The 26,764-nt window shown below is 38.4% G+C and overlaps 1 protein-coding gene and 1 non-coding gene across 2 annotated transcripts in view; both read right to left on the minus strand.

Moving 5' to 3' along the window:
• LOC124170680 (excitatory amino acid transporter 1) overlaps positions 1 to 26,764 on the minus strand; it is a 225,973-nt gene that overhangs the window by 44,147 nt on the left and 155,062 nt on the right. The gene's annotated exons all lie outside the window — the stretch shown is intronic.
• LOC124171953 lies at positions 13,527 to 13,688 on the minus strand. The gene has a single exon (XR_006868031.1). It is a non-coding gene; the product is annotated as a U1 spliceosomal RNA (small nuclear RNA).

Here is a 26,764-nt window from a genome sequence, read left to right on the forward strand (position 1 = left end):
CCAGTTATGATGATATCCTCTAATCCCGACCTTGGTAAGATTTTGCTACCAACCACGTCCAAATATAAGCGAGGGGAGATAATGATACCAAAAGCTATCATAGCTTACAATAGCGCGAAAAAGGGATAGACATCTCCGACCAAATGTCTGCTTATTAAAGTTTCACCAGACGATCTCTCAAGTGGTACAAGAAAATGGGATTTGAACTGCTGCTTGGGACTTGCATGGTAAATTCATGGGTTATATACGATAATTATGGCCAAAGTAAAGATATGGAAACGCTGAATTTTCGAGAGAAAGTTATTGATGGGCTTTTGAAAGATGTCTTTAGCGATGTGGCTGGGGGAAGTGTTCCAGATTTGAAGAAGAGGAAGTCCTTAAATAACCTAAATAAATATGAAGGTACTGCAAGGATAAGTAGGATGAGATACCTCAATTGTTACGAGAGAATACGTAAAGAAAAGGGAACGAAAGAGGCAAACAAAAGGCCAAAAAAGTGATCACCTTTTGTGAGGAATGTGATGGACGCCCTACAGTGTGCTTGTATTTTTTCAACAAAATCCACCATTGACTTTGACGTAGAAAATAAGTGAATATATTGAAAATAATGTAAATAAGTGAATACATTAAAAATAGTTTGAAATTATTTTGAGATTCGGCAAGGTTTCGTCGTGCTCATTTGTGTTCCCCATTTAGAAAGTTGTTTTCGTTGACCTAATTAGGATATCCAAACTGAAAATGACACTTATTTTTGTTTTGAAAATATTTTATTCATTTTTGTTTTCGATCTAAATAATTTTTCCGGTGTGTGCTTCCCTCTAAATATCTAAGGAAGTGGAATATCTACCATATGTGAAAGCCATGTAGTTGCAATGGTGAGTGTAGTAGTATTTCAACGTGTAGTTAAGGAGGGTAAGCGTCCTTCTTGTAGGGCCATCTTACAGTCTTATTGAAAACGAAAAAAACCTTTTTAGCGATGTGTAATGCCTCGGAAATAGTAGGAATATATTAGTTCACATTTCTTCGTCGTAAAATATAACTAAGCCAAACCAACTTGATTTATATTTCGATATACTTTTGATAGACGATGCAAAACATAAAATTTACGTCTAGAGATGGCCGTATCATAAAAAATAATGGCTCAATACCGAATTAACTATATGCAGCTCTCGTCTACCTCCAATATAACTGCCACATTCTTTACTTTCCTTTATTACTGAATAAACTTCACAAGACTGCCTGCGGAATGGATACTACATACGCAATACAACTAGAATTTTTTGAACCCCCCCCTGTAATAATCGGATTGGCAATCCGCAATACACGAATTACGTCTTTCATAAAATTACGGAAGTTGTTTACCTGTGATCAAGTTCATTTGAATATTTTTCCCATTAGTTCCCAACTAAAACTGAAAACATTTAACGCACAAAAATGCAGATGCAAAAATGCAGATTCAACATCAAAAACTGAATCTTTACATCATTGCCCGTCATTTTACTTGCTACCTGTCTCTAGGCAAAAAGTTCGGTTAGGCATCAGTAAAAAGTTTCCTAAAAACACCTACATGGGCGATGAAGAACGTAACCTGTCCGTCCTCTACGTTGAACAGAAGCTCCTTTAATTCGCATGAGAAACGTGACCACCGGTGGGTCATGTCGTCCTGAGCGTGTTAAATTAAATAATAAAAAAATATTAAAGTGGTGAAAAAATAAGCATATTATAATCTAATCGGCAACAATGCTTTATTTTCCGAGTGGTGAATGGTGTCGTAGCGATACGATGAGGCACGTTTTGGAATAAACATCATCATTCATAATCTGAAGGTAATTAGCCTTCTTCCACAAGCCTGCGGGCGGTATCTTAGCTACATATTTTACTTTTCATGGCATTTTACTCATTGGTTGATGGCGAAGTTTACTTTTTTGAGAGCAGTGTAAGAGGAACTGTGAAGGGTCATTGTCCTTCGTGGGCACTCAACTTTGCTATGCTAATGCCCAGTCCCTTCATGTGGGTTCGTATTCAGCCGTGAGAGTTTTTCCGTGGCAACCGTGAGGGAAGTTGGCACTCTCACAGAATCCGTCCGATTTTTATAGACGCAGAGATGCATGCAGCTTGAGTGGAGCAGAAAAACAAGGAACTCTTACAATATAGGACGTGTTACCTACCTCCCGCTCTCAGCCATTGCGTCCGCATCCTCAAAGGGATTTAATAATAACTCCACGCAATCGGGGATTTTCAGGATTTGGTTCTTGGCGGCCGTTGAAGTGGGTCACAGTTAGAATCCACCATCTATTCTTCTCCAGCATTTTAATATATCTTCAGTGGACCCTCCCCTCTAAGCTAGTTCAAACCCAGAAAAGAATGATAGCGCCATTAATCCTAGTGATTAGTTTCTCTATAGCGCTCAGCTACAAAATAGACTCTTGATGTGATTCCCGAGTGTATCTTGAGGAATCAGCTCTCTGTTAACACTTAGCATGCAGGCTAAGAAAGCAAGAAACAGCTGGTCATTCCCTGTACGATGGCCGTTTTTGCTACTTTTCAAATATCCACAACAAAATAACCACTGAACTTATGATGATTGAAAACATTATATTTCTGCAAGCTGATGCTATATATCCGCTTCGAATGGGACTAACTATATCGAGGAATGAACAAAGAAACATAGATTACGTCTAATGACGGAATAAATCATTTAAATTGAAGTATACCGGGACTAGCCACGGTCGTAACTTTTACGGAGTCAATCGCAATGGACACATTGTGCGAAAAATCCACAGAGGAAAAATCATTTGCCAAATCAAAATAAAAATCCCGGTCAAGGCGAATGATTTTCCCTCTGTGGATTTTTCGCACAAAATCATTTAAATATTGTTGAAAAGAACATAATGTCAACTGACGTGAATAGCAGTTTTTAAGTTGTCTCACCATTCCGTCAATTGACGTCATTGACAAGTGCTAAGACTTAATGGATCCCATAATAAATTGTAATAAATAAATAAAACTAATAGATACGTGGTTGGCCAATTATTATATTCCATGCTTAGCTTTGAATAATGTGTTTATTTTTGTTCTTTGGTGGTTATCAACGGTAAAGCGTGGCGCACACTTATAAATGGAATATTAGTTATCAAAGAGAGAAATCAAGAACAGGGTACGAGTAAAATACCACGGAAAGTAAATAAATAGCTAAGATACCGCCTGTAGGCTCAGAATTTTTTAAATCCCACATCCCACATCCAAGCAAGCAAAAAATGTCGTTAAAAAGCTTAAAAAAATAAACAGCAAGAACTTCTTCCTTTAAAATTTCTTTAGTGCATCTTTTTTCACTTAAAACTCCTCCGATGATAAATGTGACTTAAAAGAGCAAATATTAATAATAATTATTACCATTGATACCAATTAGGACAATTGTACTCATTTTTATTTCCTCATGAGATCTTATTTACGCAAACAGACCTTTCCACAGGTGAAGAAAGTAGGATCGCCGTGGTTCCAATTATTATTCGTGAGGAAGATGTTATCTCTACCCGACTTCTTTGTTTATCATACGCGACCTAATCAAGGGTTTTTTAGTTGATCATATTTTATAATATTTTAAGCTTCGTCTCTAATCATAAAATGTAACTTTTTAAACGCATAAAAATATGACCCTTAGCAATACTTCTCTAAAATTAAGTTGCATGAAAAAGAAGAAAATTAATTCAGGAATATGTGTCAATATAGTTAAAGGATTTAAACTGATTTCACAATATTCCGAATTGAAAATCTCTTTCTATGTCACTTTTATGAATCACATCACAGCAAGCAAAAAAAGAAAATTTAAAGATAGATTGTAACAGAAATACAAAATAAATACAAAAGCACACTGATCCTAGGAGGAAATGAAGTAGGATGGTGGCTGTGCACTTGTGATGTAATAAAATGATAATACCGATAAAAAGTAATAATTATGACACACATTTGCAACAAGCGAAGGAATAAGGAAGTATCAAGATTCAAGATCTTGCTCTCTTAGTCCTCATAGCTTTCATCGCTTCAGAAAAGAAGTTATCAAGGCCAAGAATATAAACAGCAAATAAAATGAATACCTTTCACCGGAGAAGAAGAACAAGACGTAAAATAGACTAGCAGATAGGTAAACATTTTTTTACAGAAGAGCTTTCAGCTTGAAGGATAGCCTACATCCTAAACTCCGAAAATTTGCAAATACATGCATTGCAGCCAACAGCTTCTTACTCGCATAAAACAGCATCGCCAATGAAACTGCCACGCATTGACTTTCATCAAAGCAAGGCTTGATGTGGTATGCATTCTTGGTCACAAAATCCCATCATAGGATCGAATAACGTCTTCCGTACGTAAGAACATGCATACCAACCAATGAGGGTTGTCACGGAAGATGAATAATTCATCAATGCTGAACCAGAAGACACAGAAATCGCGGAGTGACCAATGGAATGCTATTTAATGCCTGTGGATCACACGTCACACGAGATACAAGAATTGCTTCACGAAACGTGGACAGCATTAACGACAAGGTAGATAGAATCCATTCATACGTGGGGGGTATAGAATGAAAATTCCAGGAAGTAAGACTCCTCTCCCTCAGGACATAAAATACCATTATCATTCACCAACAAGAGCACGTTTTCTCAGATACCACAATGACATCATTCGCCATCTGAGTATTTACGGGAACGAATCTCATTCATCTGTATTTCACCAACAGTATTGGACAGATTTATATCCACCCTTTACATTTTTCACTCATCCGAATTCACTCTAGCTAAATCTTAATGTTCTTTTTTCTTGTTTATGTGATCATCACTTATGCCTCCGATGGTGACGGTGTTTCTATTTGAAATGGTTTGCGTGACACTTGCGAATAAAATTAAATGCTATATTAATACATTTAAATGACTACATGCAATTTTCTACGATCATAAAATTAAATAATAATATAACAAATGCTGGGGCAAAATTTTGGAAGGATAATACCCTTTATCCGTCGAAATCATAGCAATCAACAACTTAAATCACATAAATATTGCCCCGTTTCTTTATTACTCTCAGATGGGGAATATACCGCTGAATTATTCTCTGATATTTTCCCGGTTTGGAGGGGTACTCGGGTGTCCAACCATGTTAAGGTTAACATGGCTGACGACGTTTCGTAAACCGAATTGTTTGCATGAAAAGAAGTACCAACGAAAATATGAGGGAAACAGCCCATAATTGAACAAAACTCTTTAGATTGGTAACAAAATCTAAGGAAAAGCGAAAGTAACTAACCTTGGCTATTAATTCTAGCCGTGAAAGGGAAAAATAATTTACAGTCATATGGACTTCAGCTTCTCTATGGAAGCGGATCGATCGAGTAAGTATTGAAGAAGTACAGAAAAGAGTAGGACAAAACGAGAAGTTTCGTTCGTATACTATGCTTTTCGTCTTCAGAGGCAAGTCACTTTAAGTTGTCAAAGTATTTTCTATGCACAGAAAAAGCTCTTATCAGTTGTTCAGCTCTTAAAAGACTCACTGAATTTCGCTATTAGTCTTCATATTTATATCCGGCAGAGCTCTAGGCAGTATAAGATGTGTATTACGCTGTAATGCTGCCTTTGATGTTCATCCAACATCAGCGAATTATGTTAATATGATAATATTTGACTGCATTCCTTGTCTATACTTCCCTAAATTTTTATTCTTGCCTAACATAAGTCCTTTGGCGTACGATAAGCTGCTTATAATTTTCTTCCATAATAAAAACATAAGAAACAGGTAACTATCATATTTAGTGTCTTAATTTAAAATTGAAAATAATAACCCATAAGTTTCATCGGATTGAATTTTGGACTCATCGTTTACATATACGAAAAAGATGAAAAACAAATAGAACGGTTTTATGTTCACCTACGGAAAACGACTAATGAACTAGCAATATTGTACAATAATGCTTATTGTAACAATTTGATAGTCTCGCGCAATAAACAAAACATAGCACAATATATATTATAAATATGATATGAACTTACCAACGTGCTTCGCGCTCTTCAATTGTTTCAGACTACGGAGGAAGTGTGTTGATGGTTAAAATTGTCATGTGCCAATTGACTTGTGGGTATTTCGTCATTGCTTACGTCACAGTACATCACCAAGAGAACAAAGTTACCCGAACTGAAGCGATAGGCGGGGCGAAAATAACGAGAATAATCTCGGACAAAATTTTCGCTACGCTCCGAGTTGCCGTGGCGAAGCGAAGACCCGGGCGAAAGGAGAACGATAATCATCGCCCTGGTTACACGGTATATTAGCATGTACAAGTTAATGTTTGTTTGCATCAATGTTTTATGTGGAACGAAACGGAAAATGCACGAATGAATGAACCAAATGAGAAGAGGTTCTATTTTCTGTTCATGTATTAGCACAAGTTGGGTGGTTACACGGTGCATTATCGCTTTTATTCACGCGTTCTTACATTTAGACATAAATTCGTATGGGTTAATATTACGGGCAACCAAGCCTTAACAATCCAAAAATTCACAGGTATTAAGCATACCATTACCCATATCCGGCTTTCGCTGAGCAAAACACACCTTCATCTATTTTAAGTCATTATCGAAGCCTCCTATGTTGCAAGCACGCTATGGGAAACAAGGCACAATAATTTGATATGAGACCGGGATTATTTTTGCAGATATATAAGCGTGAGAAAAAGTAAAGTAGTATACTTTATTCAGCGGAACTTTGGCAAGTACGTCGATTTTAATCCTGTGACGGATACGCATCATTACCGTTCTGATAATCAAGAACTGATTCCACACTGAATACTCACCTTTCTCATACTTCCGCGCATATATTTCCTTATGTAAAATTTAATGTTTTTTATGAGTTATCAGGTTTCCCATCTTGTATGCAGGGAAACTAAACCCATGTTTTGCAATGCAATCTGCCATCGACTTAAGGGCTAATTTCTGAGGAGATCATGCAGAACAATAGTCTAACGCTGCCTGAAAAAACGGCAGTCTGCTTCAACAAAATATCGTAAAGTTTCACTGTCAAAATCGGTGAAAAACCCAAAAAATCTATTTACTAACTTTCTGACATAGTTACGCGATGATATTTCCCGGAATTACTAGAGCTTCATTCATAAATTCATATCCATTATTGCCCGAATATTGGACACAATTATCATAAAAAATCGTCCTGGTTTCATGCTTACTAGTCAATTTAGTCGTATGGCGAGAGATACCATACGATGCCGATTATGTGTATCATATTAACCTCTTTTCTTGCCTCACAATCCTGCCTTAAATAAATGCTATGGAAAATTCCTGGCGAATATTAGAGATTTATTGCCCTATTTGGTGTCATGCGTGTACTGTACTAGCTGACAATATGTTTTTCTGGTATGGTATTTGGAGGAGGCGACCGAAAGCTGAGTTCATTTGCGCCATGAGGGAAGGGTAGGTAAGGAAGGGTGGAGAGAAACCCGGCGTCGGCATTAGCCTGCTCTTAACGAAAGGCGCCAAGGGGACCACGGCTTAACGTCCCATCCGACGGACGGAAATATGTTTTTCTCATTGATTTAATTTTCAGCATTATTATATTATCTTAAATGATTATATCTATCATTTGATGTGTTATTTTATGTTTTACATGCTACTTACTACATGTTTTTGTATTAATAATAAAATTATTGAGTTTATCTGCAACAGATTTACTTTTTACAGACATTCGCATATTGGATACTTTCTACTTGCATTATTATTTATTTTTGCTTTCCTTAAAATTAATTCTTACCAATTTTGATAATAATTTAATGCATGTTTAAGCTATTATCTTATAAACAGTTTGGAAAAGGTTTGTCCCGTTAAATGAATAAATTAAGAATTCACGTTTAGGAAATTCAAACTAATTGCTTATTTCACCCGATAATTTTCCTCAAGACAGCAATCTATGACCCACTGCCTTAAGCATTTAATGAGTAATATTTGTACATGCCCAATTCAGTGCACGTTTGCCAAGCGTGTACAGCCCATAATTGTGGTATATAGGCCACTGAGTATTTTCGCGGCTGCCGCTGGCACGCCGCCTATAAGGGCACGCATGCTAAACTTCATGTCGCGTAACCATCCTTCTTACGAAAAATACGTTTTGCTGTCGCTATCTTTTATTCTCCTCGAAATAAATACTTCTCAATCTACACCCCAATCCTTGCACATCAATTTTATGATTTTATTCCTCACGTTACTGACGAATGTACGAGAAGTAAAAGAAATCGAGAAAGCGACCACATCGATAGGGTATATTTCAGATGTTGAAAGGCAAGGTAGATACACTTTTCCACAATAATTAAATGCTTATGACGCGTTGAGGCTCACAGGGCTATCATCTGATACAAGACTGGTTGATGGCTCTTTAAGCCAAAAACGCGTCGTACGCATTCAATTATTATGGAAAAGTGAAACTACCTTTCGTTGTAATGCGTCGAACCTACACTAGATCACGCCTGAATCGGTTGACTTATATTTCAGATGATTTATCTCTACCAAAAATTCACCGCACGGGAAATTAACCCGTAAAAATAAATGGACTCAAAAGCTGGCAAAGGGTCAGAATCCTCGGAATCTCAAATACTCCAGACGGACGCTTTGCATTAGCTATTCATTGATGTGATGACTGAGGGTTTCTCCGACCCTCAATCCAGTTATTGGATGCAGGTGCGGGTATCCTTTGATTTACCTCCCGAATCCTGAACTCATAGAGACTATTTTCAGTGACAGGAGAAAACACGTGGGCAGGAGGCGACCGCACTGCCGCTCTATTGGCGATGCGGCGAAACACGGCTGGTTGAGCACGTGGTCTCATCGACGCCAGAGTGATCACTTGGCGAGACAAAATTTTACAATGGCGATAATATAAAAATGTATTTTTATCGGAGTTGCTAAAAGTACTGCCATGAGAAAAAATCTGGAATCAATTACAGTTGCTTCGTTAAAAAAGTAATCAACCGCGAGTACAAATTACAGATTTTAAAAGTATTCAGTAAACATACAGTTACAATTACTTCTTGTAAGATTGTCCACTCCATGGACCACCCGGTTACTGCAAGAATATTGCAGTAAAAATGGGGAATTATTGAGTGATATAAATTGCCTAAGTTGCAATTTCACTTGCGATGCATGCAGTTATAACTGCTGGAACAACTCAAAGGGTGTCATATTTTGTACCCAACATAAGAAGGACACAACATAAGAGTGGCTGAACCCAAACACGCAAATTATGGTACTCAGGGATAAGAAGTTACCTGTAGGCCTAGGTAAATCATTTCAACCAGTAAGGTAAGCGTCGATTACGAACAAGTAACGGTTACAACGAAAGTTATGATTCCTCTTTCGTCGTAAGACGTAAATTATAGCTAAAAAATACATTTCGTAAAAAGTAGTCCTTTCAAGTACAAATTACTGCCAAAGTAATCGTAACAAGTAATCCGATTACTTTTATTCGATTTCTCGCCAACACTGACTTTTTGCATGCAGAAATGTCGATTTTATGATTTTCACTTGATCGCTGCAAGACATTCCCAGAAGTGAAGGGATCAAAAGTAAAAAAATAAGCTTCTACCTCGACTGGTTGCACTTTTTCCTTGTATGGCGAAGAAATACAAAAAAACTTACGATATCATCTTATAATTTACGGAATATAAGGCTGGTCGTATTCTGGAATCGTTTACTGGCGGCTTCGCGCTCACGCGTACCCAGGAGGCAAGAAGCGGGAACAAGATGGGCAGCTACAAGCGTAGGGATTGTCCATTACAAGCGAACTTACGCTTCCAGTGAACGTGTTTCATCACAGACAGACGTGAGTTTCGTTATGTTTGAAAAACAACCTCATCAGTAAATATGGATTTCGAGAAATTATACCTGCTTGACAGTACTTACCTCATAAAAAGTCGGATGCTAGTTGGTAAGAAAGGATCTTGTTGGATGAACCGGATTTATCGGAAGACAGCTTATTGGAATGGATTGCTCGATAAAATTTCCTGTATAAAATTCTCTGGGACATATAAACCAGAATTTACCTATTTAGGATCGAGATGATAAGTATTCTGGTTAAATGCGAAAAAAAGGTTGAAGAGAGATGCCGTAAGACTTCAATTGAGGTCATACCCCACGATGGACCCCAATGTAGTCTTAGATGAGTAAGCAATTCGTGCAGTCCAGCATCGCTGAACGAAAACTGAAGAAGAAGTTATTTACTTGCATTTAAATTAACATTTCGTTAAAACAGTTACTATTAACTTCAAAACTTTCCCTTGTTGCTTTTTATTTATTCATCTGCAATGGTAGCTTGTCAACAAATTTTTACCCTTGACAACCCTTTGCTTATTTATAAACTTCAACACAACACTCTAGCCACCACACCAACCCTATCCCAAGGGAGAAAAAGAAACTCAAAAAGGTAAATAACCGGTCACGAGATTCACAATAGGAAGTAAATGAGGGGATGAGAAGGCAAGGGGTGCAAGTCATTTTAATTATAAACAGAGAAACGAGAAATTGACAAAAGAAAAAACATTAACTTGGTGGCCAAGGGGAAGGAGTGAGTCTATGTTCTGAGCCGACGTCGGGGGGGAAAACAAATGCAACACTAAATGCCTAGTCGATCTGGTTTGTTTTATTTACCTAATATGATCTCAGCAAGCTAGTTATCTCTTTCGACGTCATCAAATTATCTGTGAAAGGGTCCAGTAGGGGCTTTCTCTAACTCGTTAACGAATCGTTGTTAGCGCGTTGTAAACAAAAGTCCTCCCTTGCAACGACACCCTCTTATTGAAAATGAGTTCCAGTATGTCACCTAAACAACAGCTGGTCATTGCAAAAGAAGACCACGGCTCGTCGATAGCAAAAAATACACCGTCGGCGCCTGCAATTGAGACTAGACTTTTCAACCAATCACAATGCCTAGATTTTTTCGTGCGGTAGAATCAAGAAGCAACGCATAACTACGGTCACTAATAAACAATAAATAGCCACCATAACTAAACAAAAAGCTGCTAAAGAACACAGCGATCGATTTGGAAAATAATAATAGATGATGGAGAAAACTGATTTGCATTATTTTAGCAGTGGATTTATTTACTGTTTTCATGATGTGTCGTAGTAAATTTCCATTTAGAACGATCCATAAAATAAAATAAGGAGGAAATTAGTGTAAATAAGCGTGTATATTCAAGGATTCAGCTATCGCTGATGGAAGAATATCGGGAACTTTTGGTGCATTATGTATCGTAATTTTCAAGAATAATTATCTTGAAGAGGACTTTGTCTGCTACTTACACGTTCACCTACGCCTATAATAATTTTACAATTGTGATTACTAGTGACAAAACTATTTCAATAGTATTGTAACAATGTAAATTTCGGAGTGCACCTTCAGACACGGCTTGTTTACATCGTTTGACTTATTGCTCGCTATAAGTCCGCGACTTCCACAAGGGTAATAAGTCAATTAGAAAACCTTTTGGACGCTTTCATCATATTTTGGGCTATTAAAAAAAAATCTCGATAAAAAATACCGAGATTACGCGGATATCACGGAAGGAATCATCGCGAGTATTGTGATTGTGAACTCGTGTCACATACTTTACGCTTTCTATTGTAAATTTCTTGAGTATTGATTATAAAAGTGTTAACGTTGTTAGTGTTGTTGTTACTTATAATTATATTCTACGCAACGCGAAGATAGGCATAATAAAGTAAACATCTGGAAAAAGGTGTATTTAAGGAAGTTATATAAATATTTTCATAGTCACCCACCATGCTGAGGTATTGACTTACTGATTAAACTCACACATAAGCCAAACTTAACATAGGTTAATCGTTGGTAGCCACAATTAGGCATATAAAATGACTGCAATCAGAAAATGCAAATCATACTAAAATAATTATATGCATGTATGCATATATTTTTTTAATTTTTCGATGGGACTTAGTTTAACAGCATTGTTTAAAATTAAGATTGACGACTAATTAGTTCTTATTAAAAGAGAGAAACCGTAATTATTTTTCGTGAACTGTGGCTTTTGCGCACCAAAAATGGCGTTAAAGAATCCGTCAGTGTTAGGGCCAAATCGGGGCTAATTCAAAAGGCTGTTCTGAATTCAAAATTCTAGGCAAGGATTCTGAGCATTCATAGGTCATCTTCTCTGGACTGGACGCTCGATTACATTTGCTCTTAGCCCAAGAGTGATTAGCTCCCTACCTAAAATGTAAAGAGCCATCAACCTCAAAATCGATTTTTTTGAGTGCAGAAGTTGAAACTTTGCACAGTTATTTTCAATACATTAGTGCATATTTTGACTTAAACCGTTTTTCATAGGTAAATTTTTTAAACAAATTACTTAGCCTCAAAGTTGAACGAATTTCGCAAAAATTGCCCTCATTGAATTTTTTTCGAAATTCACCATGTTAAAACTAATGCCACACCATCTGTAATAATTCAATAGAAACCAAAATTTACAATATTGTTAAGCGGTTTATTATCGTTAATTTTTGTAAACTTTCACTACTCAGTTGTAGTATTTGTGGCCAATACGATACAAAATGGCGGACCCCCGGATGGAAAAATGTCCCTCTGCTTTCCCCCGCTTCCTTGGAACAGAACCGAGCAGAACACAAAGATCCCACCACAAGGTTAATTAATTCACTACTAGAGTTTTGACTAACTTGAGTTTCACCGGAAACTGCTTGGGGCGGTTGATCCTTTCACGCCGTAGTAGACTCTTTCGTGCGCGCCGCGTCAAAGAGCGACTTCCACGGCCTCCATTTATGTACACCCGGCCCGACCTCAGAAATTCGAAGTCTTAAATTCTCCCGTCCGTCCCCTCAGATGTTTTTACGGTTTTTAGGTAGAGGCCCAAGTGGCTATGAGCCAGTAACCGCAGAGTGCCACGAAGCCACCGAAATGGCCTGGCAAAGTAGTGGCACGGCCCGTGCCTCCCTCGTTAAACACATAAGAGACGAGTTCAAAGTGCTATCAATTCTGAAGGCGGCATTTCTGACTCGATTTTACTCCCACGACCCATATATACCACAGCATGGCAATCCAAGAGAAAATTCAAGGACCAAGATTTGGGCGGTCATAGCATGAGCTTGCAAAAATCATTTGAATGATGGAGTCGATCACTCCGCCACACAATTGCAAGGAATTACAATAATATAGGATGAAAGAGAATAATATGAGTAGGCAATTCGTGTAGCCCAGCATTGCTGAAAAACAACAGAATATAATGTTATTTACTTGCGTTGCATTCATATATTGCGCATTGCGCATTTATAGTAAAAATTCTCAACTTTATCCGGTGCAACTTTCATTTTGTATCAGCCTGCACGCCAGAAAATACTTCAATTAAAATTATAGTTTTAAAAGGCTGATAAAATACAGTTTCTAGCGACGGTGATCTTAATGGAATAAGACTAATGGAGAATTAATGAATTAAGATCAATGGAGAGTTAACAGAGGGACAGCGCGTACGCAGTCCCTACTACAAGAAATTACGCACCGGAGTTACCCACATTTGGGGCAATCGCATGGGTCAGCCAGCACGGAGTGCAATGGACAACCCTCGTCCTTAAGGAACCACCTTAGGCATCATGGGAGCCCCTCCACCAGGTAAGTAAATAAGGTAAGTAGCGACGAAAAATATCTTCCCCATTCCGCCATCTCTAGTAAGCATGACAAAAGAAAAGTCTGAATCCCCTTTTCCCGAGTCGGTTACGTCATTAGAGTTCTGGTTCCTTTCATCGTTCAGAGAGGATCTTTTTTTCTGGGGGAAGAAATTTCTAACAAGAATGTTAGCAGCATTTGATCATGTGAAGCCCATTCTCGAGACCAAGGAGTTGCTGAGAAGCGGTGAATCCCTCTGCTAAAGCTCATTCGACGTCATCAACTTAAATGTGAAAGGGTCAAGGCCGGTGATTTTTTTGCCACGTTTAACTCGAGAAGTAGTCGCCAGATGGAGAATCGTTAAAATAAGTCTCCTAATTTTTATAACTTTATCACAACGAAAAATATAAAAAAATCGTCAAATTTTATGGATACGTGAGAACATAGTCGGTGAATTCAGATGGTGGGAATTGAGAAAAAGAATGAAGGTAATAAAATAGAGTTAATATGATGAATGCACTATTTTCTGAATAAATAACAGATATTGTCTTCAAACCAATAAAAAACAATGTCCAGGTCTTTACATGAGTAAGAGATTGATTTGCCATATTCATAAACGAAGTTCCTGCAACTACATGACAGTTTCTATACGTATTTTATGAGATTAGAAGTATGAGTCGTCGGAAAATATGAGTCTCTTTAGACACATCAGAATTGAATAAGATAAAAAAACTAGGTAACTTATTACGCAACTCCAACATTAATGCTAAACGCGGCTGGTAGTAAAACAGAGATAAAATTCTTCCCTGATTTCTAAGTTACTTTTTTACATGATTTTAAAATAATCTGTTAACATGGTGTGAACCCAAGGAGAAATGAAAATACATTCACGGGTAGATAGACGTATTGAATAAATATATGAGTGAAAAATAAATACCATTGCTGATGGACAACACCAGTAATACCTGTAATAGCATTTATTTATTTATTCCTATACCACCCAAAAACAGCACCATTGGCCTTTTACGTAGGGGGTTTTAACTTAACAATCTAACTTACACGATTATCTATACCCTGGATAGCGGAAACCTACGCAGGCGGGTCTCAAACCCGCAATATCTTGTATAGCAGGCAGGATTTTACCCCGCCGCCACCGAGACCAATAAATTTCATAATTTAAATAATCCGTATAAATATAGGGATTATAATGTAACAAATTTGTATACATTTATACCATTATCCGGTTCTGTATGCATGCAGAATTATAATCATATGACTGTTTATTTATTTACATATCGCGCCAAATTTTCTATTGGAGTCCGAAGTTTATATCTGTCCATCAATGAAGGCACATACACATGGCAGTGGAGGGGGAGGGAGGGCACAGTGGAAGAAATGTACGCTAAAATCTCCTCGAGCTATCGATAAGGAATGTATATCCACTGCTACGCACTTAGCTCCCCTCCGTGCCCTAACACTTGGGTTATCGCAAAATATGAGTCATCCATTCTTCAATCCCTAATATGCCACATTGATGTGCTGCTTCTGCGACAATCATGGAACGGAAATGCCGACATTATTGTCATCGCAATCACAAGTGGTCGCCGATTCTTGTTTTTTTTTGAATTACATTGGAACTAAGAATCCCTTCTGATTCTGTTTCCTCCAATCGCTTACACTTGCGTGGTTTCAATCCGATTTCCTAAAAATAATGCACACCAGTTCTGTGGACGCAAGCTTCCTCCATTCACCGGGATAAAAATATCGATTCAAATTCGAGGCGTCATTTTACGCTGCCTCTCAACCTATTCAATAATTAATTGTCACGTAAACCTTCATGTTAACATACACAAGAATTGCCATGAGAAAAAATTCCCCTGGACCGGGAATCGAACCACGGACCTTTGGCTTTCCGCCATGAGGCTCGGTATAATTGCCATGAGAATTAAGGAACCTGGATAGCGTAGTGGTCTGCGCAGTGGCCCAGAAAGCCAAAGGTCCGTGGTTCGATTCCCGGTCCAGGGGAATTTTTTCTCATGGCAATTCTTGCATATTTCACCGCCGTTCACGCGGCAGGTTTAGGAATATTACACTTCATGTTAACGTCTGGAAAAAAATTCCTCGATTTGTTACAAACATCCAACCTAATGATACGTTTCCAAGTAATAGTACTTTTGTCCACACATTCATCCAAGCTAATTTTTTTACTTGTCTCAGACTCAGAGTAAGTAAAATGCATTTATGCATCTTATCTTGCATGTACTCTTTCATGCAGAAGACGTTAGAATAAACTCAAAGCCAACTTTGCACGAAACATTCTTACGTCGCCTTACAATGGAAAGAATGCCTTATATTACCCAATTACTGATATTAAGAAATGTCAACACCAGTTAAAATATAAAACAAAAATACTCTATATATTGGACGCACAGTTAACGGTTTTAAGATTTTTCAACTAATGCATAGGCATTTTTTAGCAATGAAAATGCTGCCGATATAATCGACGCCTGGCCCAGTCAATTACATTATAAGTAAAACACCCAGTGTCTATAATTGTATTCTATGAAGTATTACTTAATAACACCAGAAACAACCTAGTGAACAATTTAATATACCTTTGTGCGCTTTTTTATTCTGGTTTTCAACAATCAATAATAAATTACATTTATACTATTTCCTTAATATTTCATCAATTTTTATCGCAATTAATTATCATTTCAAACTGTTTCTACCATAGCGTCCCAAAATTCCCCCTACTCCTATCTGGGTCGTTTAGGAATCGGGAGCGTCTTGCATTCCCGCTCAAACTGTTTCAATTTAGTGTGGTATTTCTTCCAAAATGCACCGTTTACCTGCGTTATTCCACTCAAACAACACACAGTTTTAAATATATCCTTTTCATTTTAATTTTTAATCCAATCCCCTACTCACTTAACCTCAGAAACTTCCCTTTAGAGAAAAACTACATTTTACGAACGCAAGAGGGAAATAAGAGTTTTTACAGCGAGCTTCTTTAGATAGATTTGAAATGAAATTTCTCCCGAATGAGAAAGTAACAGAAAAATCTACTATGCCACCGCGCAACAATGAAATCATGAGTCTGGCTCATCGGACCAACAGCTGACCTACTGCCCATTCAAACTGTGATTGGTATCAATTGACCGGGACGCTGAATGACGACTATACAGACGCCGCAAATGTGCGTTGTTTGAATAATCTTTGACACTCCGAGGAAGGGGGTTAATACTGTCAGATAATGGGGTTACGAAATTTCATGAGAAAGCTCCGGTTCCGGCAATCTTCGTCATTCCACGAAGAGATGCAAAGTGACGTCACCCCCTCGGTTTCCACCAATCCCCTTGGATTTGGTAGCTTTAATGGCTTTCGAGCGGCTCGACATTAAAAAGACGTGATGGCGCAGAAAGTAAGCGGCTGCGAGCAACCGGCAATCCACGTATATTACAAATGGGGATACTCAAGGCGGCCTCTAAATGTGGAGTCACCCACCGCGCATTTAAATGGGTTTACAAAATTCGCCACTCGCCGTGTCGCTGACGGGAAAATTAATCCGAATTTCATGGGAAAATTAGATATACCGTATATGTCTGAATATAGTCCCCCGTTTTTTTTTCCAGAAATGCCTGTGGTAAAAGAAAAGGGGGGAACAATATTCAAACGCATTTATTCAACTTTTCCCAAAACTGAAGCCTCAAAATTACGGGCTGGACTATATTCAGAGGGGGACTATATTCGGAGAAATACGGTAATTAGGGGCATTAACCGATACTTATACATATGACGTTGTGATCTATCAAATTCATTGCTTTTAAATGCTATCCCTCGCAATTACAAACATTACAATGCAAAATATTTGGAAAGAAGTGGGTCGCTTAGTACTTATCACAGCGCCGCGGGCATTTTTGAAAACCGATTAAAAGGCGACCGAAGTGGCAAAAGAAATCAGCCTTCTATGGGATGGAATCGGGCCTCTTCTATGCAGTCCCATTGCTACAGTCCTTCAAGATAAAACCCGATGATTCTAGCGGGATGGAGTGGAATTTGTCCACATTGAAATTATAAAGGGCAATTTGCAGCAGAAGGAATTTTGAATTCAAACCCGGTTTTAAATTCTCACCTCTGAAACTCTGGATCAATTGAAACATCTTCGCCCCAATCGGAAGATGATATTGTGGCATTGACACTTGGTTCACACTGAAATTTATTTTTGTGAAAATTTTCATTCTACCTTTTCTATATGTCCTGTAAGAGTCTTATCTTGATTAAAAATGGTGGAAACCGCAGTCACACGGCTCTATTTTATCAACATATATGCATTACACTAGCCAATAATAAATATTCAATTTTTTGAAGTTAGAACGGAAAAATACTATAAGATTCGATAAATCTAATTTTTGCTGAAAGGAATGAGTTAACGCGTCCATCATTTAGAATATCTTTCCAAATCACTTCGTAAATTAAAGATAGCAAGAGTAAGATAATTAGAGATAGATACATATCACAATGCATAGTAATTTATGAACTATTGGAAGAAACTACCCATCTCGGTAGGACTAGAGGTTATTGGGACCGCATTACTACAGAAGCCGCAGAGATCCGTCTTCACCCAAATAGCATCAATAGAGATCGAGGACTGCAACTAAGCAGCGTGGAACCCGGCAATAAATAGGACGAGAAAGGAGGAAAAATCCCGAACAAATTATTATCCCGTATAATTATAGCGTTAGCTGGGGGGCAGCATAAGACCGTCAAAAGACATCATTTCATTCCTCTAAAGTATACCGGGACTAGACGCGGTGATAACTTTTACGGGAGTCACCCGCAATGCACAATCGTGCGAAAGATCCACAGAGAAAAAAATGGCGGATGGTTTTTTCTCTGCGGATCTTTCGCACCATTTCATTCGTTGTCTCGACTCAAGTGTCGCTGATGGCTGCCATTGTGCGAATAACCCGAAGAAACTTTTCTTCTCACTCCATCCATGAGTTAATTTTCATGCTTGCTTGCATAAAGAATCACTGCCACAGCAACAACATTATGAACTTAATGCCGAAATCAACAGATAGCTATAATGCTGTCAATATTTCATAAACAATCGTCCATAATGCCTTGGGCCCCTTTTTGTATTCATATAACAACAACATCTATTTTCAATCTAAAGTATTTGGAAATAATTCTTAAATTATTTTACATAAGATTTCATTCGCCTTTTCTGAGTGGTTGCTAAGACGCAATAGTTGAAACGCCACATCAATGGATGAGCTGATGGATTTCGTGTACCCACGTGATGTGCGGCTCAATACGGAGCAATGTTGTAGCAGAGCCATGATATCCGGGACTGACCAAAATATAGCAGAGATAAATACTGTAGTGATGAGAATGTTGCCGAACGAGGCAGTGCGCTTATGCAGCGCTGACAGTACTCCATGCGCGGGGGCTGAAGATAACATGCACAATCACACGGATGTTTTGAATAACGTGTCACATAATAGGGTAGTTTCCTTCACCAAAGAAAACGAAAGACATTGATTGCGATTCGTTACCCACCAATAGTGCATTCATAATATATAAATTATTTGGTTATAGAAATCCCAGTTCAGACGAATGGCATTGGTCAATTTTAACCGCATTTGAAAAAAGGCCAGATTGGCGCCCATGCGATGCCACTCCACGTGACGTCACAGGGACCTAGTTTATACACCAGTAGATAGGAGTTTTACATCTTCTGAGATTACCAATACATGCATGAGGCACAGAGCTCAGGGAAAAATTCCTTAATAATCACCTATTAAAACTGCCTATGGTCGGAAAGTTTCCTGCGTTTGATAAGGTATTAATAATCCTTATTTAAGCCAAGCGCTACCTTCTAGCAGGTTACTCTGCTACCTGCTAGCAGCCTGCATCGCAGTGGCTCACATATTCTCGCCCCAAGGTTATCTCACTCGGCGGCAGGAGAACCAGAATTACGTCACACGGGATTTTTCCTATCATTCATACTTAGCCGTCGCGTTTTCGCGCGCTTGAAATTTTTTACTTTTCATTTGATCGCGAAAAATATATATCTTTATTTAAAAATCTAAAAGCGTTAAATGCGTACTCCAGGAGTAATAATCTTTCGATTAAGGCAATAAAAATATAATAGGAAACCATCCTATTCAAATAATAGGTGAAGGAGTAGGGCATAAATATCGTAGCACAGCGGCATCGGCATCATCAGCCCTGATGATGTTGGGAATGTCTCTCAATGAAACGTTGGCCTACACAATGTAGACCCTGACCCGGTTGCAAACGCGAGAAGATTTCATCCAATCAACTATTTATTTCCAACTTTCACAAAAGCTGACCACAATCGTAGAGATAGAAGCAACATTATTTCATCCAATTCAAATAAATAAAAACTTAAATGATTAAGCGGCACAATGTTTTCAGAAATCACGTAAAAATCATATGCTGTAATAGAATTGACGGCCACAATTGAAACAAAAGAATGGAGATTCCGTTTACGTGGAACAAAACAGTAAGCCTAGACGCGGGCAACAATTTTCATAACTCATCAAGATTTATGGAACAGATACCTGTCAATACACTCAATAGAATGACAAAATCAAACCCACAAACGGAGACTATGGTGGCTAAAGGTTTTCTGTATTATCTGGCTTATGTCGCTAGTCGCTTCACCGAAAAATAAAAAAGGAAACCCAAAAATATGAAGTTATAATTTTATGCATCCCGAGTAAACAATACACTTCCGAGACAATGAACTTTTCCTAGAAAAAATATTTTTGTTTCAAAACGAGTGAGATTCAACGATTGAAGCACTTTCAGCGGCCAAATGTATACTTCCCTCTCCCTTCACTGCCAAGAAATAGAAGAAACCAGCATTATATTAATTTAACGTTGAATACAGACACTATATTCATCAATTCGACAGCGTAAATTCGATTCTAAAGAACCACAGGAATAACATTATTTGATCTGTCCCTGAAGACATGACGGGCGACACACTTACGTCAATGAGTTTAGGTTAGCATGAGGATGAATACGTAAAACTTTCATAGACCCCAAGTCCAGGTTTCTAGGGCATATTTTGCAAGTAACCTGAATTGTTTAATACATACTCACGGACCCAGCTATGAGCATACTATGCCGAGAGAGGAAAGACAAAAAACTTCTGAGAATTTGAGCAAATGGTATCATTAGTTCATAAAAAACTCCATGAATTACATGCATGCACCCTAAAGAAAGGGCCGTTTAAGATTTAGAGCACTCGGAAAGGGTAAAATTAATCTCATAAATGTTCCCTCCGGATATAAACCGACGGTTCTCAGAGTAGTGAACCAATATTCCTGCTCCTTTTTTCCACTTGACCTTCTACGATGGTTTTCATCGGGCCATCATGCCTCATAATGTATACAACTAAGATGTCCCGTCTTCTCCTGAAGGTGTTTAGAAGACTTTTCTTTTATCCCACTCTTCCTAGCAAGGGACGGCCCAGAATGAGTTACATAGGACAGGTTATAAGGGATGTAAAAAAGAAGAAATACCTCGCTATGAAAATGGTAGTGGGCTTGAGAGAGGAATGAAGAGCTGCGCGACACCCATCTTAGGATTGTTGACTAGTGATATTATCTATGATTAAGTCATAGAAAGAATCTTAAGCAAATAATGGATAAGATTTTTGGCGTGTTTTCTAGAGCAAAATTAGATTTCATTCAGCAAATGATGATTATCTAGGAAGTAATCATTTTTATACCAGATGAACTCAAAGACTGAGGTTAATATTGAGGACCAGGACATGAAACGTACCCCAACTGGATAGTTGACGGCTTTAAGGCATAAGAATTGTTCATTAAGTTTTTTATTTTATTTTTTTATTTTTATTTTATTCTCAAACCACCGGATACAGCTCTAATTGGCCATTTTACACCGGGGTATTCAACAAATGTAGCAAGTAAACGTACACAAACAACCATGCCCTGGACCGGGGAAACCAATTTAGACGAGACTCGAGCCCGCGACCTCTTGTTTGGCAGGCGAGAATGTTACCGGCCGGCAAGTTTACAAGCGTCACAGGATAAACTTAGGATGTGAGATGAATAATTGATAACTGAGGTGGGAGAATCATTGCACTATTGACTGATGATAATGGCTAATGATGATGATGATGATACACAGAATAGGTCCCCGGAGCCCGCCGATTCGAGAGACCTTGATGAGGGCCCGACCTGCGTGGGAGCCTTGGGGGAGCTGAAATTTGCGTCGCCGGGTCAAACAACAAAGGAGTGGGGGAGGAGGAGGAGGAGGATCATGGGAGGGGGTAGTTGGCGTCATCCTTTTCCGCTATCGTGCACCCTCAAAACTATTCAAGGAGAGAGCGCTCTGTTCGCGGGGGAACGGGGTTTCGACTCGCCCGCCAATCATGGCTTAGCAATAATGCGCCCTCCACTTAAAAATATTGATGGTTGGGCGGCATGAATCGACAGGATATCGCGCAATATCTCCTTTTCTTTCGAATGTGTTGGCTTCATGAAAATCGGGGATGGGATGGAAGGATGTTTGAAATCCACACGGCCACCAGACACTGGTCATCCGGCCACCGTTTGAGATTCGGAGAAGGGGGGACAATGTTGACATGGCACATCAAATTGACAATTCGGTTCATTCTGCTCATCTTTTTCCAACTTCCAAGAGATTTAAAAATTTGCTCACAAGAGCTAGTATTTATATAAGACACGGTCTCAGGCGTTATTTTGTGGAATCGCTTCATTATTGAAGAAAATAAAATAACTGTTTTATTCCACACTTTATTTTAAATAGCACGACCCGGGTTTCAACATCTAGTGTTATCATCACCCCCTTCCATGTTAACCTGATGATAACACTAGATGTTGAAACCCGGGTCGTGCTATTTAAAATAAAGTGCGGAATAAAGCAAAGTTATTTTATTTTATTCAATAGCTAGTATTTATTCTGAGTAGAGAGGAACACTGTACTAGGTACTAACAGGAATGATATGTATTTATCACCATTACTTATATGGCCAGTCATATTGGATAAGAATAATTATTCACATTGCTTAAAATAATAACAGTAATAAAAATACATAATCCAAACAAAGCACCTGACTAACCTTGAGCCAAAATCTATGTCACTACTAACTCGTTTGATTGTGAGGAGATTCCTGGGCCGGGTTTGATTTGACACGGTTAGAATACGGTTAATTATCTTCCTTAATATCCGAACATAATCCAAATTCACCTTTAGGATAGGTGAATGTTTCTAGTTGGTGTAAACCAGCTGAAAATGTGCAAAAAGTCGAAAATAATACCAATAGGAAGAAGCTAGGTGGAAGGGGGTGGACTCCTCTAGAATGCAAAATGAGGTGCATCTTATTGCATCCTTGAGGATTCTATACCTTCTTCCTCCCCCTAACTTGGATCATGTACGAGGATAGTTTATTTGATTTAATTCATTGCACCATAAGATGACGTCGCTGCGTCGAATATAGTAGTCACTGAAATTAAATAGGGTGGTTTTCTATTGTTTTTTTATTGCCTAAATAGAAAGATTCTTACTCCTGGAGTAGGTACGTATTTCACGCTTGTAGACTTTTTAATGACGATATCTATTTTTCACGATTAAATGAAAAGTGAATATTTTCAAGCGCGTGAAAACGCAACGGCTAAGTATGAATGATGGGAAAAGCCCGTGTGACGTCATTCTGGTTCCCGCTGTCGCCGTGTGAGGTGACCTTGGGGCGAGGCTTTGAGCGCTGATACGATGCAGGCTGCTAGCAGGTAGCGCTTGGCTTGAATAAGGATTAATAATACCCTATCGAACGAAGGAAACTTTCCGACCTTGGGCAGTTTTAATAGGTGATTATTAATACATGGTTCCCTCATGTCTGTGCCTAATGAATGCATTGGTAATGTCAGACGATGTAAAAAAAAATGTGCGGTTAAAATTGACCAATGCCAATAGTCTGAACTGGGATTTCTAAAACCAAATAATTTGCATATTATGAATACACTTTTGGTGGGTAACGAATCGCAATCAATGCCTTTCGTTTTCTTTGATGAAGGAAACTACCCTATTGATGGAATATAACAAAGATTATCTTGTCGTTTACGGCGATAGCATATTTATTTCAGCGAGCAATCCGTCACCAAGAAATATAGATTGAGCGAAAGGTATGCGGCCTCTTAACCCTTGTACTGCCACCGGGCCGATATATCGGCCCTCGTTGGTTGAGCGAAAACTGCCAGGGGCCGATTTATCGGCCTAAATTATTTAACTTTTATTTCGTGTTTGTGGCCTTTTTAACGGCTGTAATTTATGTAAAACCCCATCATGTATCTATGGTTATAAGATGATAATATATATTAAGAATTGGGAATAAAATATAGACGAATTAAATAAAATTAAGTAGCTGAAAAAGTTTAAAATCAGAAATGTTGCTAACTCCGGAAAATAGCCTTGGCTGTCTTAGTAGGTACATCTCACCTGAAATGCGCTGGCAGTAAAAGGGTTAAGGAGAAATATACAGGATTATCATAAAAGAATCGTACGGTTTCAGTAATTCATAGAAAGATAGTAGGGATAGGGTTGGAGATTTTTCAGAGGCTGCCCGATCCCTATTCGTGCTGCTACAATAAACACTACATGAGGAGGGCACTTTAAGTGCAGCACTCCTTCCGTCGGATAGGACGTTCAGGCGTTGTTCCCTTGGCACCTTTCGTTAGCAGTACGATAACGCCCGATTCTTCTCTTGACTAGGGGCGAATATATTTAAATTTATTAATTATATAAAAAAAACTGTTTTAGACAATAAAGTCGAAAAATAAAAAAATTAAACAGTTACTCATTCTATTTTCACTTAAACCATGTTCAAACCGCACCATTTTATGATAACCGTGTATTTTGGAACCACACGGAGAACATGACCTTTGAACCTTAATATGTTACCATATCCGACAGTAACGACAAAAAAATAAATATATTTTTCCGAACTTATAGGTACATTAGTTCGTTTCCATCCGAACAATATGGGACTTAAATGAATTATAGGTGGGACACAGCAGCCAAATACAGCCAACACGCATACTTTCTTTTATCATACCCCCTGCCACAAGCCGATTGAGGCACTTGGAGATAGTACGTAGATAAAAACGATTCTACCTCCTCCTCTCTCAGTGCTTCATGCGGATCGTCATCTTCTTTTCACCGAAGCAGCTCTACCTGAATGCTTTTCAATTACTGTTCCCTAACACAATAAAACCAGGATTCCTGGCGAAATAACCACGAAAATACATGCTTCAAGGGAGCTTCATTATTAAATTATCATTTCCTTCGCTGCCTCGTCATGGTACTAAAAAAATGCAAGCAAGTACTATCAGCCTCTGATTGGATTTCTGCATCAAGATTTCTGCATCAAGATTTTTTGCATCGAAATTTTCGGGTCGCGAATACATGTACCTCATTTTTGTTGTATCGATAAAACGCCTAACTCGGATTTCCAGGACCTGGGGCCGTGTTCTGTATCTGCAAACCGATCGGTGCGGCACCGATTCGTCGGGTGGGACTTCACACCGACTCCCGGCAAGCAGTCGTGCGATTCTGTACGAACCCGAACGGTGCGGCACCGACAATAAACGGGAGATCGTCGGTAGCCATACCGACACCAAAGAGGTGTCGGAACGGCCACCGACTAGTGGGTTTCATGAATCCCCCCGTGCGCATAATACGTTTAATTTTGTTTTTCCCTCATCAACGACTAAATATGAGGTTTGCCGCAATGTTATCTCTTTCTCTCATTTTTAACAGGCAACTATATTGAATTTTATCTTCAGCTATTGATTCCCTTGACGATAAAGGAAGATATTTGTTCATAAGTATGAGGTTTACCACAATATTATCATTTTCTCTCACTTGGAGTGCGCAACTTACATATATTTCACCCAATCACAATTTCTTTACTCGTCATTACACTTCTTTTAATTTCTCCAAGCTCCATATTTTTATAACAATGACCTTACTTGTTCCCTAATATAACATTTACATTTGAGTCCTACGTTCACATTCCATGGTATGTGATTTTCGTCTGCAACGGTGCCAATGGCATAGCCTTCATAACATTTAGACGGAGCGTACTTAATGAAAACTATACTACCAAATCTTGAATAAATAGTAATATCCGGTACCATTATTTTAAAAAAGAAAATACGATCTCAAGGATAATTTCTGTAATTCATTCCAGGAACAACAATCTCCATCACAGGCAAACTATATTTCGATGTTTTAATATTATTTCCTTCGCTTTTGTAGGTAGAGCACTACTACAACACATTATAAGTATTGTTAACAAGTAACTCAATATTGAGTATCTTAATCTATCAATAATTCGTAATTTCCACAAATAAAAAGATTTAAAACAACGAAAACAAACTGCGTACCAATGAGTCTTCACTTGTTTCTACCCTTCTTTCATTGGTGCTGACTCGTCACATGACTTCTAACTTCGGATATATTCGGTTTTTCCATGTTTGGGAAGGAGCACGAACCGTACCGACTGTTTTGAAACCGACGACCATACAGAATCGTAGGAGTGCCATCGTCGGTACAGAATGATGTCCAGTCGGTGGGCTTGAAAGGGAGACCGATCGGTGCGGTACCGACGAAATACAGAATACGGCCCCTGGAAGGAAAAGACTTTCCGAAGGGAAAAGAAACTGCTACTTTAGCACTTTCTATGCTAAAATGCTGGTAAAGAAGTTATCTTACTCGTGAAATATCATGTCAACAGAGAGAATGTTATGCGCGCTCCGTCTTTCGCGGCATTGATAGATTTGTTCTTTCTTAATTGATTGATTTTGTTTGAAAATACAAAATGTACCAGCTCTACTCCTTTTTAGTCTAGCCTCAGATAAGCATTAATCAATTTTTATGATATAACCCGAAAGAATACAAGTGATTCCCTACTTCATATTTCGCTCACATATATGAGAAAACACATTTGGGACAAATATGAAATATATATGAAAGGTACAATACAGACGAGAAACATTTAAGTACA

The sequence above is a fragment of the Ischnura elegans genome, chromosome X (assembly GCF_921293095.1).
Source record: "Ischnura elegans chromosome X, ioIscEleg1.1, whole genome shotgun sequence".
Classification (NCBI taxonomy): domain Eukaryota; kingdom Metazoa; phylum Arthropoda; class Insecta; order Odonata; family Coenagrionidae; genus Ischnura; species Ischnura elegans.